This window comes from Scyliorhinus torazame, chromosome 2 (assembly GCF_047496885.1).
Source record: "Scyliorhinus torazame isolate Kashiwa2021f chromosome 2, sScyTor2.1, whole genome shotgun sequence".
Classification (NCBI taxonomy): domain Eukaryota; kingdom Metazoa; phylum Chordata; class Chondrichthyes; order Carcharhiniformes; family Scyliorhinidae; genus Scyliorhinus; species Scyliorhinus torazame.
In genome coordinates this window covers 202,919,985-202,943,348 of record NC_092708.1, presented here as the reverse complement: position 1 = coordinate 202,943,348, position 23,364 = coordinate 202,919,985, and the positions used below count along the sequence as shown (strand labels likewise).

The following is a 23,364-nucleotide window of genomic DNA, read 5'->3' as shown; positions in this document are numbered from 1 at the left end:
ACAGTCCAAAGATGTGCAGGTTAGGTGGATTGGCCATGATAAATTACCCTTAGTGTCCAAAATTGCCCTTAGTGTTGGGTGGGGTTGTTGGGTTATGGGGATAGGGTGGAGGTGTTGACCTTGGGTAGGGTGCTCTTTCCAAGAGCCGGTGCAGACTTGATGGGCCGTATGGCCTCCTTCTGCACTGTAACTTCTATGATAATCTATGATAAATCGGCTGGCAAGCCTTCATTTTCGGTGAGAAGCCCATGGGGCCTCGTTAAGTGGGCCAATCAGCGTTGCACTGCATTGTCGGCCAAGCCCTGGGAGGCTCGCCGCAGTTCCTGCCATTAGCATACTTCGAAATCTTTCTGGAGAATCACGACCAGTATCTCTCACATTGGGGTATGGCTACACAGAAGTGTGTCTCTCTCGTTTTACCTCACTCAAGTCACCAGTATTCATGTGAACATGAGCAGGAACTAAATAAGCGCAATATTTTCTTTGCGCTCTCACAGATGAAAAATGGCCAGTAGATTCAATGCTGTAGATGTTTCCTCATAACCTCATCACCCTCGTGTATCTGTGCTCCCGGTGGCTTAAATATAAAAAAGGCATTCACAAACTTCAGATGACCCCAAAGCACTTTACAGTGTACCTCTCTTGAATTGCCACTGTTGTAATGTAGATAATGTAACAACCAATTTGCAGACACAATCCCAGATCATGAGTGGATTATCCCGCAATTGACGGGATGGCCCGACGCCTGCGCCAAGAACGGCGCAAACTACTCCGGCGTTGGGCCAAACCGGACATTGCGGAATCCTCCACACTTCCGGGGGCTAGGCCGGCGCCGGAGGGGTTGGCGCTATGCCAAGCGGCGGCGAAGGGCCGCGCGAGTTGGCGCATGCGCAGAACCGCCGCCGTGGTTCCGCGCATGCGCAGACCGGCCGGCATGTTCCTGCGCATGCGCAGGGGAGTTCTTCTCAGCGCCGGCCATCGCGGAGCCCTACAGAGGCCGGCGTGGAAGGAAGGAGTGCTCCCACGGTACAGGCCCACCCTTAGATCAGTGGGCCCGATCGCGGGACAGGCACCGTGGGCCCCCCCCGGGGCCGGATCCCCCCCCCCCACCCCCCCCCCCCCCTTCCGAGGACCCCACGAGACAGCCTACCAGCCAGGTCCCGCCGTGTGGGACCGTGTCCATTTCACGCCGGCGGGACTGGCCAGGAACTGACGGCCCATCGGGGCCCGGAGAATTGCCGGGGGGGCGCTGCCAACGGCCCCCGACCGGCGTGACGTAAACCCCGTCCCCGCCCGAAAACCAACGTCGGTGAATACTGCAGCCGGCGTCGGGGCGGGATTCACACCGCCCGCCAGGGATTCTCCGACTCAGCGGGGGGTCGGAGAATCCCGCCCCATATGTTTAAGCAACATCGAGAGAGGTAAAAAATTTAGCCCAGGACACTGGGGCGAACTCCCTCTTCTTTGAAGTAGGGCACGTGACCTTTCACAACCGCCCGAAAGAGCTGGTAGTGCCTCGGGTAACATCGCATCTAGAAGCCAGGACCTCCGACAGCACAGCATTACCGCAGTAGCGGCACTGAAGTGTCAGGCTGGGTTATTTGCTCAGGTCTCCAGAGTGGGAGTGGAACCATGACCTTCTGGCTCACAGCTGAGAATGTCAGATACTGAGCCACAACTGTAAACCTTAGCAAGTTCTTTGGTTGCACAGCATTCGTATCTCTCAGGAGTCACAAGCAAGCAATTCAGAAGTGGGTATCTTGAATGAACTTTCCTTTCTCTGACCCTCAAGTGCCAGCAGATAGCCATACTCATACTGCTGCACCAACGGGACTGGCTATCCCCAAGCCTGAGCTCAATCTGATACCAGATAAGAAGATGAAATCATGAATTGGGCAGCAGAAAACAAATAGACATCAACCTCTGGTTCTTATTATTTTTCCTATGATAAAATACTAACAGAAGAGCCCAAACCTGAAACCTTGCTCTCCACACCCAGCATTAGCACTATTCCGATACTGAGCCTGGGTCATTTGAACAGCTGACCCGTGAAGTAAGAGTTCACTGTGGGTTGTGGGGGGGGGGGGTCTGAATCGTTCAGCTTAGGAAGTACTTGGAACTTCAATTTGGATAAGTGAATCTTGTTGGAATATTACACCCAATCACTGCAGTTCGGTTTGGCATGACCTCTTTTTATAATAATCACGTGTTACAGGATTTGGTGTCATCATTTCACAGCAGTGTTTATTTTCTTTTTAATTATGCACACATAGCAGGTCTGACGAAGGCAGACAAATAAAACCACAGATGGTGCCCAGCAGGTACCAGCTTTAGTTCCAAACTCAAAATGCAATCATTCCAACATATTCCCCATTTCCCTACAGACCTGACTAACCTCTTTACAGCAGTGACCAGAACCACACTTCACATTACTCACAGTTCATTATTTCCCCCTCTTTCAAGCAGGGTTGCCAACTCACCAGAAATGATAGGTTAACCTGCTGGTCACTGCTGTAAGTAATCCCAAGAGAAAACAGGGGTATTTAAAACAATAGCATTATTTACATTTTAAAACAATTATAAATGACAAAAATATAATAATTGGGGGGGGGGGGGGCGAAAGACATTTTGAGGCAATTGGAAGTGGGAGGCCAGGCGACGAAATTTTCCAAGAATAGGTCCAACCAGACTTGTTAACTACACTTGCTTTCCAAGGATTATACTGCTGGAGCAATTGCACAAACTTGAATGTTAAATACTGCAGATCTCACATCAGCATCCGGAGTGAGAACGGCATGTTGACTCTTTCCATCATTCTCTGCTTTTCTTTGTTTCAGATTTCCAGCTTCGACGGTCCTTTGGTCTTTCTTGCTGTCATCTCGAGTGGAAACGTCTACTGAATGGGAGGTCAGGAGGCATGCTGGATATTATAAAAACAACCCTTGACCGGTACTGATGTGAGTCCACTGTACATATTGAGGTGAATGTTAAAGGCTTTCTTTCAGATCAGCTCTGCTCGAAGAAAGGTTTGCATGCCTACAACACAGTGATAGGCATCACCACCAATCAGCTCTCCCCCTCAAAAGGGAAAGTGGTCGATGGTCATCTGAGACTATGGCAACTTTGCTTGATAGGCAACCTAGGCTGTTGAGTGGATTGCATGAGTGGCCCTCCCCAACCTCAATTGATTGAAATAGGGCATGTTCACTACCATGACCCCATGCGTCAGATTAAATATATTTAATATGATTTGAATGTTTCATAAAGAATTATAGAAAATTCCTAATCATTTATAAATTAATAAAACTATTGACTACAAACGATAAAATAAGTATTTATGCTTTGATTGGATGCACAGGGAGCGCACGGCTCACACAGTCAATGTTGTGAGCAATCAGCGTGCACTTCACTTCACTTGCCCTTGCTTTATGTGCAGATCACTTCTGTCATACCGATAAGAAAAAAAACTGCACAGACGGAAAGCAGGGGAATGTGGCGACCCTACGCATGGACAACGACCAACAAAATGCCTTGTGGGCCGCAGATTGCCCACCACTGTGATAATGTCTGCCACCACCTCAGGTCATCCCAAAGTACTTCTGCAGCCAATAAAGAACTTTTGCAAAGTGTAGCCACTTCTGTTATGTCAGACACGTGGCAGCCAATGTGCCCACAGCAGGTTCCTGGAAACTGCAATATGGTAATGGCCACACAGCCTGCTTCAGGAATGTTGGTTGAGGGATAAATATTGGCCAGTCATGGGGGAGGATTCCCCCACTTTTATTTAACATACACCTGAGAGGGTAACCAAGGCCTTATTTTAACACCTCCTCTGAAATATGGCACCGCAGTCCCTCAATGCCTTGCACTGTCACATCAGGCTGGATTTTGAATGCAAGTCTCTGGGGTGGGAATTGAACAAACAACCTTCTGAGTCAGAGGAGAGACACCTGATCATTGGGAAGAAACAATTGTAGATCTTTGCTCCCCAATTTTTATCAGACCTGCCTGGAGGAAAACGGGCGGGTTGGTTCAGATGCCCTTTTCACATAATTTCCACTGAAATAAGTGCAGAATTTATAATCATAGGATCATAGAGCACAAATGGAAACCATCAGGTCCACTGGGCCTTTGCAGAACCTTTGAAAGAGCTCTCCAATTTGTCCTACTCCCAGTGTATTTTTTTCCATGCCCCTGGAATTTTTCAAACATCTAGCCAATTCCATTTTTGACAGTTACTGTTAGAATTATGGAATTCCCATAGTACAGAAGGAGATCATTCGAAATAGCACCCTATGCAGGCCCACTCCCCTGCCCTGACCCCTACTAGGGGGCAATTTTAGCATGGATAATCCACCTAACCGGCACATCTTTGGACCATGGGAGGAAACCGGAGCACCTCGAAGTAACCCCACAGACACGGGGAGAACATGCAAACTTCACACAGGCAGTCGCAAAAGGTCAGAATCGAACCTGGGTCCCTGGCAGTGTGAAGCTGTAGTGCTAATCACTGCCACCCATTGATCCTGCTTCCTTTCAGGCAGCGCGTTTCAAATCACAATGGCTGTGTGTAAAACAAAAATTCTCATCTCACCACTGGTTCTTTTGTCAACTACCTTAAAACCTGTGTCCTTATTTTAGCAACACTCAGACAGGAGAAGTAGTTTCTCCCTATTCACTATCAAAATCTCTCACGGTTTTAAGTGTCTCTCTTAAACCTGCCTTTAACCTTCTCTACTCTCTCCACCTTGTTCCTAGATGAGCTGGTTTAAAAGAACTTTGCTGGACTCCAAACATCATACATTGCAATTTCATAATCAGCCGAAATTCAAACAGCATTTTCACAACACTCAGCAGTTAGAGCAATGCGCTGGAACACTCAAAGCACCCAGTCCAAACTAACCGATTGCAGATTTTCTCTCCTTTTGTCGTTGAAAGGAAAACTTGTGGGTTTTTTTTAAAGACACTGTCTTTCCTTCCACTCTCTTCGGTCTCTACAACACTAGTTACTAGGACGCACTCCGACACACTGCATTACAATAATAGGCTTACTTAATCTCAACCCGGTTTCTAGTGGTCAGGAGTTCAAGCACAAAACAGCCCATAATTTAGCATTAAATTGGCAGCTTCTTTCAGAGAGGCTACAAGGCTGCTTGGTGTGGGAAGTGAAAATACCACATAAATTGAGAAAGAGAAATTAGAAGGAGAAACTATTCCCATTGGCAAGTAGGTCAGTAACCAGAGGACACAGATTTAAGATAATTGGCAAAAGGAGGGGAGATGAAGAGAATTGTTTTTACAAGGCACAGTGTGATGGTCTCGAATACACTGCCTGAAAGGCTGGAGGAAGCAGGTTCAATAGTAAATTACATAAGGGAATTAGGTATATACCTGAAAAGGAGAAAAAGATTGCAAGGCAGTGTAGCCACCTGGGTTGGCCACTTCCCGACTTTAAAATGGAGATCCGCAAAGAATGCAGGGACATTCAGTCAACGCAGGAAAAACAAGCAGGTGCAAAGTTTCCTATATCAGAACTTGCAGGAACCCAGACAGCACTGAAACTAACAACCGTCTGCACATTAATGAGCGATCCCCGGGAACAATTGGAAACAGTTAAGGTAAACAAGGCCAAGCCAGACTCCTCGGCGCCAGCAGGAGCCAAGACAAAGGAAGGCCAACGGACATTGAGGAACCGCCCAGCGATCAGGGAACAGCTCCAGTATTGGAGAAATCGATCCAAGTGATCAGAACTTAGTCCAATCAGTTGGAACCAGGTACGGGGTCCGCCCAAAAGGGCGCGGAGCCCCTGGGGACTATAAAATAGAGTCCCCAAGTTCAATTTGTCCTTCTTGGCAGGGTCACTCAGCAGCACGAAACAATCCTTGACAGTGACCTGCCTAGTAGCTGCGCAACCAAGTAAGTCTCCAGTCAACACACGCTACGAGATAGGCGCTCCTAGCTACCAGTCCATACCAGCTTTGAATCCTGCAGACTCAGAATCGAACGAAAGGCCATTTGTTCCCCTGACCTGGTGGGCCAGTTCCAAAGCTAAGTATAGGCCTTTTAGTGTTAGAGATAGTCTAGTAAGTAGAGTTTTATACATGAGTAGTGATTGACTGTGTATAATAAATGTGTTTTGATTTGAAGCTTACTAACTGGTGTATTGAGTTATTGATCAGCACTTGAACTTGAACCTCGCGGTGGTATCATAAAGATACCTGGCGACTCTAGGGCAAAGGTTATAGAAACAGAGCAAATTAAGTAAAGACGCAACGAGCAACATTTAAGAGCCAACCAGAAGTTAGCAACAGCAGTGGGGACAAAAAGGGGGGAATATGATAAATTGGAAAGCTCTTTGGAAGAGGTAGCAGAGACATGGTGAACCAATTGGCTTCCTTTTACGCTGTATGGTTCTGATTTTGATTAGGACTGCATGACTATCTTTCCTCTGTACCTAATAGGCTGCTAAAAAAAAAAAACTTGCATTGAAAATGCAGTAATTCCTAAATATGAATCAATGTTTACTGTCAATTGTTGGAGATGCCCAATTGGAATAGCTCACTTCTCTTGTTGATTATGCCATTTAGATAAGTGCTTTGTATCTGTCATGATTGAGGGCCTTTTATTTATGTATTTACTTATATTTTGCTTGTTGTGATTCTTGGCATGATTACGATCACACATTGGGAAATTCTACACAGATCTGAGCACTCGCATACTGGCATGGCTCCAGGCAACAGTACAGTCAGCATGCAGAGTCCATGCAAATCACAGGTCAGTAAATAACCAGAATATTTATTTGTATATGGTAGGGAGCTGTGAAGAAAGCAGGAACTGCATTCCATTTAATTGTCTTCAGAGGGTTAAAGAGAATTTTGCCCCATCTTGTTCCAGCCCTAAATTGTCCGACAGCTTTCATCACATAAAAGACAGACTGGCACTTAAATGGTGCCTTTCATGACCTCGAGATACCCCAAACTCTTTACAGCCAATAAGGTACTTATATATTTTTTTGAAGTATGGGAGCTGATTTGATGTAGCCAATTTGTATGCAGTTACATACAAAGACATGAAATAGGAGCAGGAGTAGGCCACATGGCCCCTCGAGTCTGCTCCATCATTTAATAGGTTCACGGCTAATCTGATTTTTACCTCAACCCCATATTCCCACCAATACCCGATTACCTTTCTGTAATATCCCACATGGGACCTATGGGGTGGAATGATTATCTTCCCCATGGTCCTTGTGGAGGACGACCGCCGCCGGTACGGGAGGAGGATCTCTATTAACCTTTGTATAAAAGGTCGGCCAGGAAGGCACCGACCATAGCAGGAACCCGGTAGGGATCTATCAAGCAGTGTATATATTGTATTGCAAATGAAATGATGTTCCTTTTGTCATGATATGCGGACACACACATAATGATATACAGACAAGCAGCTAATGGACACAGAGAACAGGACATGACCAATAAGCAGGCAGGACACTCAGGGGTGGGATCTGACTATAAAAGACACGAGGCACTCACACTCCACCTCTTTCCACTGATGAACATCTAGAGTCAGTCAAGGGTGTTGTTACAAACTCACACCTCCACCACGTGGCTAAGAGCTAGTCTGGTTCAGTCAGACAGAGTAACCACACTTAAGTTAGCAGAGTGTCGAACTCACAGAGAACTGTGCTAACTGTGCTATTAGTTCAATAAACCTATCTGGATCTGTAAAGATTTAATCACCTGCTAATGCTCGCATTCTTAGCATTGTTTGGCATCTTTGAATTTGTCTATATATGTGTTTCTGGAACAGACCTCTGCATTCACCTGAGGAAGGAGCAGCGCTCCGAAAGCTAGTGACATCGAAACAAACCTGTTGGACTTTAACCTGGTGTTGTAAGACTTCGTACTGTGCTCACCCCAGTCCAACGCCGGCATCTCCACTTCAATAAACCTGATTGAACTAACTTCAAGGTCTGGAGTATCTTTCTGATCTAAGCTGCATCCAGTTGCAGCCAGTGTTAGACCAGTGTACCTAACACAACACCTTTGTTTTACTCGACGTAGACTCAACATGTCCTTCTTAAACTTTCACCCCCTTGCTCATCTAGAATCTATCTGGCTCTGCCTTAAAAATATTCAAAGAATCTGCTTCCACGCCTTTAGTGGAAGAGAGTTCCAAAGACTCTATAGTCACAGAGAAAAGAAATTCTCCTCATCTCTGTCTTAAATTGGCAGCACAGTGGCTAGCATTGCTGCCTCACAACACCAGGGACCAGGGTTCCAGGTTCAATTCCGGCCTTGGGTGACTTTGTGGAGTTTGCACTTTCTCTTCATGTATCCATGGATTTCCTCCGGGTGCTCCAGTTTCCTCCCACAGTCCAAATGTGCAGTTAGGTGGCTTGTCCATGATCAGTGTTACAAGGGATAAAGTGGGGCAGTGGGGCTAGGTACAGTGCTCTTTCGGCAGGACAGTGCAGGCTCGATGGGTCGAATGGCCTCCTTCTGCACTGTAGGAATTCTATGGATTCTAAATAGGCGACCCATCATTGTTAAACAGCGACCCCTAGTTCTGGTTTCTCCCACAAAATAATCATCGCTTATTGTCACAAGTAGGCTTCAATGAAGTTACTGTGAAAAGCCCCAAGTTGCTACATTCCGGCGCCTGTTCGGGGAGGCTGGTACGGGAATTGAACCCGCGCTGCTGGCATTATTATGCATTACAAGCCAGCTGTTTAGCCCACTGTGCTAATCTCCTCAACAGAATCACTTATTGTCATAAGTAGGCTTCAATTAAGTTACTGTGAAAAGCCCCTAGTCGCCACATTCCGGTGCCTGTTTGGGGAGGCCGGTACGGGAATTGAACCCGCCCTGCTGCCATTGTTCTGCATTACAAGCCAGCTGTTTAGCCCACTATGCTAAACCAGCCCAAAAGGAAACATCCTCTCCACATACCCTTCAGGATCTTAAGAATCTTATATGTTTCAATCCCGAGATCCCACCAACAGCACTGAAGTAAATTTTCTGATGTTAGTGATGACGGTGGAGGACAAAATGTTTGCCAGGACGAAGTGAGAATTCCCCCTGTTCCTTTCTGTCCAGCCTCTGGAACCTTTAGGTATCTGGTGTCCGGCACAGAATGTTGGGCCGAAAGGCCTCTTTCTGAGCTGTAAAACTCTCTGACCATGACTCTGTGACTCTTTTGCACAATCTCATTGGATAGATGGGAGCTTCATTTTAAATCCTCATCTGGTAACAGCACCTCCAACAATACAGCACTCTCTCGGTACTGCACTGAAGTGTCAACCTAGATTTTGTACTCAAATCTTGGGAGCAGGGATTGAGCCCTCAAAGGTCAAAATGCTATCCACTGAGCCATTTGTGCTCTTCTGCCTCTCCTGAGAGGCTTCATGGCTGCTAGTAGGAGGTTATTATAATTAGTTACATTGTGCTCTTGGCTCAATGGACCAGCAGGTAGTTAGTTACCTGTCCATCATTTCTCATGTTTGAAGAGGTGCCACGGCATGATGAGATGATGAGTGGAGGATATTAATCCCTCAACCCCACATAAATCATGGTATTCTAAAATCCTGCACTGCAGAGTATAAACTCCAAAAAAGAACACATGAAAGAACAAACTTACATTTATGAATGAATTGCAGCCAATTAAGTACTCTCGAAGTGCATTAACTATCGTTGCATAGGCAAGAAAGGTCACACCAACCGATACAGAGAGAGAAACAAATCGTCAAATAGTGTGTTTCTAGTAGTGTTGCTCGATGGATGAATACCAGCTAAGAGAATTCCCCCTCTGCTTGGCAAATATGCCATGGTTGTTTCTATATTGGATTTAATGTTCCAGCCAAATGGTAACACCCCTAAAATACTGCATGATGTCCCATCCCAGATTGTGCTGAAGCACCTGGAGTGGGACTTGAAGCCACAAACCTCGCACCCAGTGTCCAGAGTGTTACCGTTAGGCAAGCTGTCAAATGTTTGAATTTAGGATAGCTGTGATGCTGAATTAGTATTATAGCCGAGAGCACATCCTGAGTGGGACATAGTCTGAGTGAGTATATTTGGGAATTTGGATCAAAGTGGGAATTCAGTGCATCGTGGAAAGAGGTGCACGCACTTTTGTTTTTTTGCTTTCTAACTTCTTCACGCTTCAGAAATTGGTCTCGCCCTGCTGCAGGAGTAGCTCTCTGTTTGGTGCATATCTGGTGAGTAAATACCAAGTGTTCAAGGTTTATCCCATTCCTAGTGTTGGAACTGTTCTTTTGCAAGTTGAAAATGTATAAAACGTACCATAAATAACTTAATAATTTAATTAAGTCATTATTTAAAATCCATTACAGGTGATGTATCAACTGCAGCATGTGGAGCTCCTTGATGACATTGCAGTCCAGGGCAAACACGTCAGCAGTAGGCGTTTGTAGCTTGAGGAACTTTGGCTCAGGGTCATTAAGCTGGAGGAGAAGCTGCAGGCACTACGACACACCAGGGAGGGAGAGTTACCTCGGTGCATTTTTTTCAGGAGGCAGTCAGGGTCCCTGGCTCTCTTTGTTAAGGTACTGCTCTCTGAAGTATGGATCAGCCATAATCTCATTGAACGGTAGAGAAGGTACAAGGGGCTGAATGACGTACTGCTATTCTGATATTCTTTATCCTTCCAAAGGTATCAATATTTTCAAAATCCCATCGTTAGCATTCCCCAACCCCCAACACAAACACATCAACTACAATCATATAACTACCCTTCCTTTGTTTCAAGCTGAAAAATGCTTTCGTTTTTCACCACGGGAGGGAAGACAAACCCCTCTTACACCACTTCCCACCCTCTCACCCCAGTCGCATTGTTCCCGCCGATCTGGTCTCTTCACTCATTCGCATGGTTCGGTTTCCCTTATATTTTTCTCAGGAGTTGGTCACCCTGAGTTCATGGCAATGTCAGAAAATAAAATAAAGAAATATTGTTATTTAAATCATTATCCAGAATCTATAGTGCATTAAAAAAGTTAATGAAAAAAGAAGAAAAACTACCCTTCCTTTATTTCCCCTTCAAAACATTCTTGATCACACATTGTTGCCACCCAACGCTCAAAACTCCCTCCACAAATCCAAAAATCTAGAGGTTGAATTTTCATGTGCCAAATCAGGACCAAGAAAATGATGCTGACATTGTCCACCATGACATCCTGCCTCAGTTCCCTACCCTGCTGATTTTTGCAAGGGCAGGAAAAGGGTGGGCAGGTGAAGCTGCCCATGTCGTTAATTGGGCACTTTCAGGTGATGAAGCAAGCAGCTCCTTAACAGTTCGTCTTGTAGGATAGCAAGATTTTCATGGGGTCGGGTGGCCATTGAGAGCTGTGCAAAGCTGAACAGCACCAGCCAAATGGTGGGCAGCATGAAAAACGTTTGACTTGACTGGAAAGAAAATGCATGTTTTGAATAAAATATATTGCACAGTCTGTGATTCTCATGCCAATAATATTTCCCCACCACGATCCCGGGTTCCAAACCTCCATCTGCCCTGGCAGACGGAGATTGCTTCCTTTATTTTAAATTGTTCATAGCTATGGCTGCCAAGTTGGACCTGAATGCAGCCTGCGTCCTTGGTGTCCAGCCTCCACTGCTGTCCCCCCTTACCAACCATCTCTCAACCCCTTCCCCACCCCCTCAGCTATCCACCACACCCCTCTCCCTCCAACCCCATGCTAACCACTATCTGCTTCCCTCAAGGGCTAGTTCGCTGCCCAGAAACAAACCAACCTCCTGATACCCACCTCCTACCCAAAAATCTGGCTGTCGTCTCCACCCGACAGTAGCATCAAATCATGAATGGTATCCTCGGTGATTGCATACCCTCTTTCACTAATACAGGCCCACCTGCTGCATTGGTGAGCAGTTCAACCCCTAACCTGAGTATCCCCATATGACTAAAATGTCTCGAGAAAGCTTATTTATATTCTTTCTCACACTGTTAATTTTGTTCCATATCACCACATTAGCTTATCTGGACTCCTTTTTATAATTCTCTTGTACTCATCTTACTTTTCTTCATTATTGGTCCTGTAACCCGGCACAAGTTCAAGATAGGGTGATCTCGGGTGTATGGGTCGGGGAGGGCAAGGTGTCGGAAATACACTAGGAGTTGAAAGAAGAGGGGGAAGCGCTGGTAGAAGAGTTGAAGGGTAAATGGGAGGAGGAGCTGGGGGAGAAGATCGAGGAAGGTCTGTGGGCTGATGCCCTAGGTAGGGTTAATTCCTCCTCCTCGTGTGCCAGGCTCAGCCTGATACAATTTAAGGTGGTCCACAGAGCGCACTTGACGGGGGCGAGGTTGAGTAGGTTCTTTGGGGTAGAGGACAGATGTGGAAGGTGCTCAGGGAGCCCGGCGAACCATGTCCATATGTTTTGGTCATGCCCGGCACTGGAGGGGTTCTGGAGAGGAGTGGCGGGAGCAATATCTCAGGTGGTGAAAGTCCGGGTCAAGCCAAGCTGGGGGCTAGCAATATTTGGAGTAGTGGACGAACCGGGAGTGCAGGAGGCAAAAGAAGCCAGCATTCTGGCCTTTGCGTCCCTAGTAGCCTGGCGAAGGATCTTGCTAATGTGGAAGGAGGCAAAGCCCCCCCAGCCTGGAAGCCTGGATAAATGATATGGCTGGGTTCATAAAGTTGGAGAGGATTAAGTTCGCCTTGAGAGGGTCTGCGCAGGGGTTCTACAGGCGGTGGCAACCGTTCCTAGACTATCTCGCGGAGCGTTAGAGGAAGGTCGGTCAGCAGCAGCAGCAACCTGGGGGGGGGGGGGGGGGGGGGATGCCTGGGAGGGTGGATGAGCAAGAGATAACATGAAGGGTTGGGGAAACTGGCACGTACAGGTGAGGGCCAGTGGACAAAGCTGTGTAAATATATCATTTTGCCATGTATATATCTTGCTCTGCGCGATGTCTCGTTTTTTTTTGTTACGGGGGGGGGGGGGGGGGGGGGAGGGGGGGGGTTATTGTTTGTAAGGGAGAAAAATTGTGTTAAAAAACTTTAATAAATATATATATTTTTTTTTTAAAATTATTGGTCCTGTAAATGTTACCTATTTTTTAAAAACTTTACATTTGATCTAATCACCCTGTAATGCCTGATGGACAAAATTATTTTTTTTAAACTGTAAAAACGTGTTATTTTATCCATCCATGGCACTCCAATCTTCAATACGTTCCCTTTTATCCTTACTGAAATATAGTTTTGTTTTATTCACCCTCATCATTTCACATTTAAGCATTTTTCATTGCCGATGTATGAGAACAATGGTCAATGGTTTCTTCCATGTCATCCAGAATAAGCTCCCTTTTATCTCGCTACTATTTACCATTTCCAGCTCCAGCACACTTTTTTCCTTACACTTTTATTTCTATTCCAACACTGAACCTGGGTGATGGGATTATGAGTTGCCAAATGATTCTTTATCATCAGATCATGTACTTGCTCTGCTTCATTACCTAAAACCAGAATAATAAGTGCTTCCTTCTCTTTTTCTTCAGAGTATAAACATGTTAACTGAGAACAAGTTCTGAACATGTGCAATTTAAAAATGTTAATCTTCTTTAATAAAAAAGTAATTTCTTTGTGACAACAATTTTGGTAATTAAAATATTGTACAATTGTGATACAACTGTTGTGCCGTTCAAATTTTCATCTTTCATTTACATTCTGCTGTTCAATGGTTTACAACATGCCAAATAAAGTGATTGATCTATTGATACCACTTAGCTCCAACAACAATGATAACTTGTCTTCATATAGAACCTTTAACATACTAAAGCATCTCAAGGTACTTCACAGAAGCATAATAAAATAAAATTTATGAACATAAAAACAAGGCGCAGGAATAGGCCAATCAGCCCCTCGAGCACACTCTGCCATTTAATAAGTTCATGGCTGCTCTGATAATAACCTCAAATCTGCATCTCTGCCTACCCCCTATACCAATACCACCCCCTTGTTTACCAAGAATCTATCCACCCCTGCCTTAAAAATATTCGAAGACGGCGACTTCCGGTGGCGTACGCTGGAGGGGGGCTCCCGCCCGTCCGCAGCATTTCGGCGTTTTCCGGGGGTTTCTCCCCAGATTTCGCCGGTCGGGATTTCTTTGGCCGTTGGGACCGGAGGGACGGGCGCCGGGTCGGGCCTGTTTGGAGCTGGTGGGGACCCCCGTGACCGGAGGAGCAGGGGCATCGGGCCCAAAGTAAGCGGTGTGGGAGGAGCGTGGCCTGAGGCGAGGCCTGAATCCAGCACAAATGTAGAGGGGGAGCAGCAGACACTGGGCGGCCCCCCTGCTAAAAGTGCATGTTTGAAGTCTGGTCCCAGGAGAAGAGATGTTTTGAACTTTGATTTTTGGAATTTTTTTTAAGTTTTAAAAAAAAAGTTTTAAAAAAAAATTATTGAAATTTATTTTTTTTCAATGTAATTTTAAAAAATTTAAATTTATTTTATTATTTATCTCGAGATTGAAGAAACTAGAAGAAAAATATTAAGTGGTTAAGGGATGCCAAAAACAGCTGTGAAGAAGGGAGGAAACGCAGGTTCGCTGCCAAAGGAGAGGAGCAATAAAAGCGCTGACAAGATGGCGGATGCCGGACCGCGTGGTGGGGCCGCACTACTTACAGTGGAAAGGATGACCGAGGTGATGGCTGTGGAGCTGGAGAAGCAGTTTGCGAGGCACATGGAGGCGTTGAGGAAGGAGATGGCGGTCGCACTTAGATCATTGGTGGAGGAGGCAATCGCCCCGGTGAGGGTGGATGTGGCAAAGACATCAGCCGAGGTGAGAGAACAGGGTGAAAAGATGAAGGAACTGGAGGAGGCCATGTCGCAGCACAGCGACCAGCTCACCTCAGTGGGAGACGAACTACAGAGGGTGGTGGAGGTCAACAGAGAACTCCGCGCAAAGCTCAAGGACTTGGAGAACCGCTCAAGGCGGTAAAATCTGAGAATTGTGGGCTTACCTGAAGGGGCAGAGGGCTCAAGGCCAACTGAGTACTTTGCTAAGAGGCTGGTGCAGTTGATGGGGGAGGGTGAAGACCCCTCCCGGTATGAACTGGACCGAATTCATCGGTCATTAAGGCCTAAACCCAAAGTAAATGAGCCGCCAAGAGCAGTAATTATCTACTTCCATAAATACCACATGAAGGAGAAGATGTTAAACTGGGCAAAGCAGAAGCGGGAGGTGCAGTGGGATGGTGCTAGAGTTCGGATTTACCAGGACTTGACGGAGGAGTTGGCAAAGAGACGAGAGGCGTTCAGCCGAATGAAGGCAGCACTGTACAACAAGGGACTGTGATTTGGTATGGTGGGGAGAAGAAGAGGGGATCGATACTGGGGGAGACTTTCTCGAGGGGGAGTGCAGGAGGGGATTCTGTGAGGCAGTTCGATGTTAATAATGGAAAGGGATGGATCAGGCTCATGGGGCAGGGCCCGGTGGTATGATGATGGTTGATAAGAAGGGGGGGGATGAGAGACCCCCAGTTAGGATAGTCACGTGGAATGTGAGGGAGCTGGGAGGCCCAGTCAAGAGATCAAGGATGCTTGCGTATCGTAAAACTTTGAAGGCCGGGCAGCACGGTGGCGCAGTGGTAGCACTGCAGTCTCACAGCGCCGAGGTCCCAGGTTCGATCCCGGCTGTGGGTCACTGTCCATGTGGAGTTTGCACATTCTCCCCGTGTTTGCGTGGGTTTCGCCCCCACAACCCAAAGATGTGCAAGGTAGGTGGATTGACCACTCTAAATTGCCCCTTGATTGGAAAAAATGAATTGGGTACTCTAAATTTTAAAAAGAAAGTTTGAAGGCCGATGTAGCAATGCTGCAGGTAACTCACCTGAGGGTGAAGGACCAAATGAGACTTAAAAAGGGCTGGGTTAGTCAGGTGCTTCATTCTTGATTTGGCGGAAGAGCTCGAGGGGTCGCGGTAATGGTCAGCAAAGGGGTACAGTTCCAGATGGAGAAGATGGTTGCAAAGCAGGGGGGTAGGTATGTGATTGTGACAGGGGCGCTGGAGGAGAGGCTAGTGGCGCTGTTAAGTGTATATGGTCCTAATTGGGACGATGTGGGATTCGCAAAGGTGTGTGGGGCCATCCCTGACTTGGACACACACAAACTGATAGTGGGATGGGACTGGAACTTGGTGCAGGAGCCAAAATTGGATAGGTCATGGCTGTACTCGCTGGACCCGTCAGGGGGTGGGGGCGAAGGCGCTGGCTGGGCTAATGGTGAAAATGGGAGGGGTGGACCCTTGGAGGTTTCTGCACCTGAGGGAGCGGGAGTACTCATTTCCCTCAGCGGTCCATAAGGTGTACTCGCAGATTGACTTTTTCATGGTGGGGACGGCGCTGCTGGCTGGGGTTAAAGGGTCGGAGTACCCGGCAATTGCAATATCAGATCATGCTGCGCATTGGGTGGATATGGTACTGGGGAAGGGGGTGGTACAGAGACCAGGGTGGAAGTTAGATGTGGGCCTGTTGGGTTACCAAGGGTTCTGTGACAAACTTGAAAAAGTAATCGAGGAAAATGTACTTTTTAACTGCACGGGTAAGCTGTCAAAGGCGGTTGTCTGGGAGGCTTGAAAGGCGGTGGTGAGGGGTGAGGTGATCTCGTTCAAGGCTTGGCTAGACAAAGAGGAGAGGTTGGAAAGTCAGAGGGTAATAGATGAGATGCTGGAGATAGACAGGAGGTATGCAGAAGGTATGCAGAAGATAGGGACCCAGCGCAGTTGGAAAAGAGGAAGGAACTCCAGGCGAGCTTTGACCGACTATCTACCAGGAAAGCGGTATGCCAATTGAGGCGAGCAAGGGGGGCAGTTTACAAGCACAGAGAGAAGGCGGGCCGTATGTTGGCGGGCCAGCTCCGTAGGGAGGCTACGGCAAGGGAAACTGTCCAGGTGCGGGGCAGGCCAAGGAAGTTGGTGGTAGCTCCAGATCAGATTAACAAGGTCATTAAAGAATTCTATGAGAGATTGTACAGGTCAGAGCCACATGGGGGAGGCTGGGAGATGCAGGAATTTCTAGATGGGCTGGAGTACCCGAGGTTAGGGGAGGGGGACAGGGCTACATTAGAGGGGGAGATAATGGAGCAGGAGATAAAACATGCAAATGGGAGGATGCAGTCGGGGAAGGTGGCAAGGCCGGATGGGTTTCATAAAAAATTCAAAAATAAGGTGGTACCGCTGATGGTGGGGATGTTTGAGGAGGCAATAGGGAAGGGGGTGTTACCACAAACTTTGGGGCAGGCATCGATTTCCCTGTTACTTAAGAAAGATAAGGATCCGATTGAGGATTGTGTTCTGGACGTTATTGGAGAGGACCCGACGGGGTTTGTTAAGGGTAGGCAGTTGGTGGCCAATGTAAGAAGGTTGTTAAATCTGATCATGATGTCCCCGGAAGATAGGGAGGTGGAGATAGTGATCGCAATGGATGCAGAAAAGGCTTTTGATCGGGTGGAATGGGATTACCTGTGGGAGGTACTCGGACGGTTCGGATTTGGGGCGGGGCTTTATTGACTGGGTCAGGTTGCTGTATCAGGCTCCTATGGCAAGTGTACGGATGAATAGGACAACATCGGACTATTTTAGACTGCACCGGGGGACGAGTCAGGGATGTCCCCTCTCGCCACTGTTGTTCGCGCTAGCTATAGAACCATTGGCAATTGCTCGGAGAGCCTCAAGGGGCTGGAAGGGGCAGGTCCGGGGGTGGGTGGAGCACAGAGTCTCGCTCTATGCAGACGACCTGCTTCTGTATGTCTTGGACCCATTTGAGGGGCTGGAAGAAATCATGAGGATTCCAGGGGAATTTGGCTGGTTTTCGGTGTATAAGCTAAATATGGGGAAAAGTGAGATGTTTACGGTCCAGGCGAGGGGAAAGGAGGGGCGATTGGGGGAGCTGCCATTTAGATTAGTAGGGGGAAGCTTCAGGTACCTAGGCATTCAAGTGGCGCGGGAATGGGACCGGCTGCATAAATTAAAACTGGCCCGGCTAGTGGACCAAATGAAGGACGATTTTCGGAGATGGGACGCGCTCCCGTTGTCATTAGCTGGGAGGGTGCAGACGGTGAAGATGACGGTCGCCCGAGATACCTGTTCAATGTCTCCCCATCTTTATTCCGCGGTCCTTTTTTAAACGGGTCAACAAAGTGATCTCTGGCTTTGTTTGGGCGGGCAAGACCCCGCTGGGTAAGGAAGGTAATGCTTGAGCGGAGTCGGGGAGAGGGGTGGCTGGCGTTGCCAAATTTTACTAACTATTACTGGGCGGCGAATATAGCCATGATCAGGAAGTGGGTGGTGGGGGAGGGGTCGACATGGGAGCGTATGGAGACGGCTTCATGCAAGGGCACCAGTTTGGGGGCATTGGTAACTGCGCCTCTGCCGTTCCCGCCGGCACGGTACTCCACCAGCCCCATGGTGGTGGCGGCTCTGAGAGTCTGGGGGCAATGGAGGAGACATGTGGGAGCAGAGGGAGCATCGGCCTGGTCCCAATCTGTAATAATCACCGGTTTGCCCCGGGAAGTATGGGTGGGGAGCAGGGATTGAGAGGATGGGGGATATGTTTATAGAGGGGAGCTTTCCGAGTATGAGGGCGCTGGAGGAGAAGTTTAGGTTGGCGAGGGGAAACAAATTTAGGTATCTACAGGTGCGGGACTTCATACGTAAACAGTGTCAACCTTCCCGCTCCTACCGCTAAGGGGGATTCAGGACAGGGTAGTTTCCAGAGGATGGGTAGGAGAAGAGAGCGTCTCTGACATTTACAAGGAACTTATGGGGTCAGAGGAGACGCAGACCAAGGAGCTGAAGCGCAAGTGGGAGGAGGACCTAGGAGGAGAGATGGAGGATGGTCTATGGCTACTCAATGCGTCCGCAACATGTGCCAGGCTCAGCCTGATGCAAATTAAGGTCGTTCACCGGGCTCACATGACAGTGGCCCGGATGAGCAGATTCTTTGGGGTGGAAGACAGGTGTGCAAAATGTACGGGAGGACCAGCGAACCATGTCCACATGTTCTGGGCATATCCAAAGCTTGGGGGTTTTGGCAGGGGTTTGCAGATGTCATGTCCACGGTATTAAAAACACGGGTGGCGCTGAGTCCAGAGGTGACGATTTCCGGGGTGTCAGAAGGCCCGGGAATCCAGGAGGAGAAAGAGGCAGACGTTCTGGCCTTTGCTTCCCTGGTAGCCCGGAGACGAATACTATTAGCTTGGAGGGACTCAAAGCCCCCGAAGTCAGAGACCTGGCTATCAGACATGGCTAGCTTTCTCTGTTTGGAGAAAATCAAGTTCGCCTTGAGAGGGTCACTGTTAGGGTTCGTCCGGAGGTGGCAACAGTTTGTCGACTTCTTCGCAGAAAATTAATCGTCAGCAAAAGGTGGGGGGGGGGGGTAAGTTTAGTTTAGAGTAGGGGGTTAATAAAGGTGGGACCTGTAAGGGAGGGAGACGGCTTTTGCACAATGTTTATTGTTTCATGTACATTGTTTATTGTGTTGTTGTTATAATACCAAAAAATACCTCAATAAAACGTTAATTTTTTTTTAAAAGATAAGGATCCAACGGAGTGTAGGTCGTACAGGCCCATATCACTTTTAAACGTGGTGCAAAGATATTGGCGAAGGTATTGGCAGGTAGGTTAGAGGAGTGCCTACTGAAGATGATAGGTGAAGATCAGACGGGATTTGTGAGAGGGAGGCAGGTCTTTTCGAACATTAGGAGGGTATTGAACGTGGTTATGGTACTAGCGGAGGGGAAGGAAACAGAGGTGGTTGTGGCATAGGATGCCGAGAAAGCATTTGACCGGGTAGAATGGGAGTACTTGATGACAGTTCTAGAGCGATTTGGAATTGGACCCAGATTTGTGGACTGGGTAATTATTATACAAGGAGCCGAGGGCCAGCGTCCGCACTAATAACATCAGCTCAGAATACTTTCCTTTCCACCTAGGGTCTAGGCAGGGTAGTCCTATGTCCCCCCCTGCTGTTTGCACTCGCGATTGAGCCATTGGCCATCGCATTCAGAAGTTTGGGGGATATGGAAAGGGATAGTGCGGGGGGGGGGAATAGAGCATAGGGTATCCTTATATGCCGATGACTTGTTATTATACGTGTCGGAACCAAGTGTGTCAATAGGGGGAATATTGGAGCGGCTAGGATGTTTGGGGTCTTTCTCAGGGTACAAATTAAATCTAGAGTGAATATTTTGTGGTGTCTTGGCCAGGGGTGGGGGCAGGGATGGGGGGGCTGCCATTCCTTAAGGCAGGGACTCACTTTAGATACTTGGGGGTGCAGATTGCCCGGGATTGGGGGGGGGCTCCGTAGATACAACATTTCTAGTTTGGTGGGGAGAGTGAAAGCTGATCTGGCAAGGTGGGATGGTCTCCCTCTGTCACTGGCAGGTCGGGTACAGGCAGTTAAAATGAATATACTGCCGGGATTCCTGTTTATTTTTCAATGCCTGCTGATTTTCCTGTCAAAGGCATTTTTTAGAGAGATTGAAGGGATGATTACATCGTTCATATGGGGAGGGAAGGTTGCCAGAATTAAAAAGGTGCTACTACAGATAGGAAGGCAGGCAGGGGGGTTGGGTCTTCCAAACCTGCTGTATTATTACTGGGTGGCGAATGTGGAGAAGGTACGGAGCTGGGTCAGAGGGGTTGACTCCCAATGGGTCAGAATGGAGGAGAGTTTGGGTAGGAGGTCGGGATTGAAGGTGCTAGTGACACCGCCGCCCCCGGGGAGATACTCAGGGAGTCCGGTAGTAATAGCTTCGTTGAGAATTTGGAGGCATTTCGACAGCACTTCGGGTTGGGGGGAGGGTCAAGGGAAATGCCGATTCGGGGAACCATAGATTTGAGCCAGGGAAGTGGGATGGAAATTTTCGGAGATGGGAGGAGAAAGGAATTAGAACACTAAAAGATTTATTTTTTGGGGGTCGTTTTGTGGGATTAAAGGAGTTGGGAACGAAGTATGGGCTGGAGCAGGGGGAAATATTTAGATTCATGCAGGTTACAGAGCTTCCCTGTAGAGCCGGCTTCCACTTTGCTGGAGGAGGTGCTGACGACAGGGGGACTGGAGAAGGACTGGACGGTTTACGGGGCTATTTTGGAGGAGGAGAATTCGTAACTAGAAGGGATCAAGGCAAAGTGGGTGGAAGAGTTGGGAGAGGGTATGGAGGAGGGGTTCTGATGTGAGGTGCTCCGGAGGCTGAACGTCTCCACCTCGTGTGCGAGGTTCGGGCTGATACAGCTGAAGGTGGTGTATAGAGCGCACCGTACAAGGGCGAGGATGAGCTGGTTCTTTCAGGGGGTAGAGGATGTGTGTGAACGTTGCGGGGGAGGCCCCGCAAACTATGTTCATATGTTTTGGTCCTGTCCAAAGCTGGAGGATGACTAGAAGGAGGTGTTTAGGGTAAGTTCTAAAGTGGTGCACGTGAAACTGGACCAGGGCTCTCGGGAAGCCATATTCGGGGTGTCGGACCAGCCGGTGTTGGAAACGGGTGCGGAGGCAGATGTTTTAGCCTTCACCTCGTTGATCGCCCAAAGGCGGATCCTGTTAGGATGGAGTTCAACCTCTCCACCCAGTGCCCTGGCGTGGCGGGGGGACTTGCTGGAATTCTTAACGCTTGAAAAGGTCAAATTTAAACTGAGGGGAAGGATGGAGGGGTTCTACAATTCCTGGGCGTTATTCATTCTGCACTTTCGAGAATTGGATTACATCAAACATTAGGAGAGGTGGGCTGGGAGGGTTGGGGGGAGGGGGACTGTGTGTGTTAATGGTGACTATGGGTGATTCCTGATGCCTTTTTGTCATTTGTTTACGTTAACATGCGGGCCAATGTCTGGGATTTCGTGGGAGGATGGGACCATTGTTATGGATATGGGGATTGACATTACATTCGTTACTGATTATTGTTTATTGTTGGGTGTACATTTTGGAGAAAATGCGAAAAAGGAGAATAAAAAAATATTTTCAACAAAAATATTCAAAGACTCTGTTTCCAGCACCTTTTCAAGAAGACAGTTCCAAAGACTCTTGCCCTCATTGAAAAGATTTCACCTCATCTCTGTTTTAAATGGGCGATCATTTATTTTTAAACAGTGATCACCAGTTCTAGATTCTCCCGCAAGAGGAAACGTCTTCGATATCCACCCTGTCATCTTATATGTTTCAATCAAGTCGCCTATTCTTCTAAATTCCAGAGGATACAAACCGAGCCTGTCCAACCTTTCGTCATAAGACAGCCCACCCATTCCTGGTATTCGTCAGGTAAACCTTCTCTGAACTGAATTTGACACCAAGCCACCTAAACAGATATTAACAGAAACCACTGTTGTAGGTGTCACTGAAAGAAAGTGTGCAGGTACAGGAAGCAGTTAGGAAGGCAGATGGTATGTTGACTTTCATTGCAAGAGCACTTGAGTACAGGAAGATCTTACTGCAGCTGTGCAGGGCCTTGATGAGCCGACACCTGGGGTATTGTGTGCAGTTTTGCTCTCCTCATCTAAGAAAGGATATACTTTCCAGGGAGTCGTGCAACAAAGGTTCACCAGACTGATTCCTGGGGTGGCAGGATTGTCGTATGCAAAGACATTGAGTCAACTGGATCTGTATTCACTGGAGTTTAGAAGAATGAGAGGGGATCTAATTGAAACATATAAAATTCCGACAGGGCTGGGCAGATGGGATGCAGGGATTTTCTTTCCTCTGGCTCCAGGCTCTAGACAAGGAGTCACCGTCTCAGCATATGGAGAGAGCATTTAGGACTGAGATGAGGAGAAATTTCTTCACTCAGAGAGTGGTGAACCTGTGGAATTCTCTACCACAGGGTGTTGTGGAGGCCAACTCACTGAATATATTTAATATAATAGGTAGATTTCTAGACTCTAAGGGTGTTAAGGGATATGGAGAGAGAACAGGAGTACCGGTGTTGTGATAAAGGGTCAGTGATGATCATGTCGAATGGCGGAGCAGGCTCGAAGAGCCAAATTACCTCCTCCTGCTCCTACTTCCTGTGTTTCTGCACTGGTTGGTAGGTCTTAATGTAGTCTTAAGTAGATTAACGGTGTGTATTTATCGACTATGTACATATATACAGTGAAGAGTTCAAACTAAGAGCTGACTCCATACTTGCTTGGGAACACTGCTATATCCAACACTAGACTGACCCCTAGGTGGGGTCATAGAACATACAGTGCAGAAGGAGGCCATTCAGCCCATCGAGTCTGCACCGACCCACTTAAGCCCTCACTTCCACCCTATCCACGTAACCTAATAACCTGTCCTAACCTTTTTTGGTCACAAAGGGCAATTTATCATGGCAATCCACCTAACCTGCATGTCTTTGGACTGTGG

The 23,364-nt window shown here is 47.6% G+C and overlaps 1 protein-coding gene and 1 long non-coding RNA gene across 3 annotated transcripts in view; one reads left to right on the top strand and one right to left on the bottom strand.

The window, feature by feature from the left end:
- pard3bb (par-3 family cell polarity regulator beta b) overlaps positions 1-23,364 on the bottom strand; it is a 1,556,033-nt gene that overhangs the window by 1,036,095 nt on the left and 496,574 nt on the right. The gene's annotated exons all lie outside the window — the stretch shown is intronic.
- Positions 2,844-7,910, top strand: LOC140395281 (uncharacterized). Its single transcript, XR_011936149.1, has 3 exons — positions 2,844-2,980; positions 6,702-6,774; positions 7,807-7,910. It is a non-coding gene; the product is annotated as an uncharacterized lncRNA (long non-coding RNA).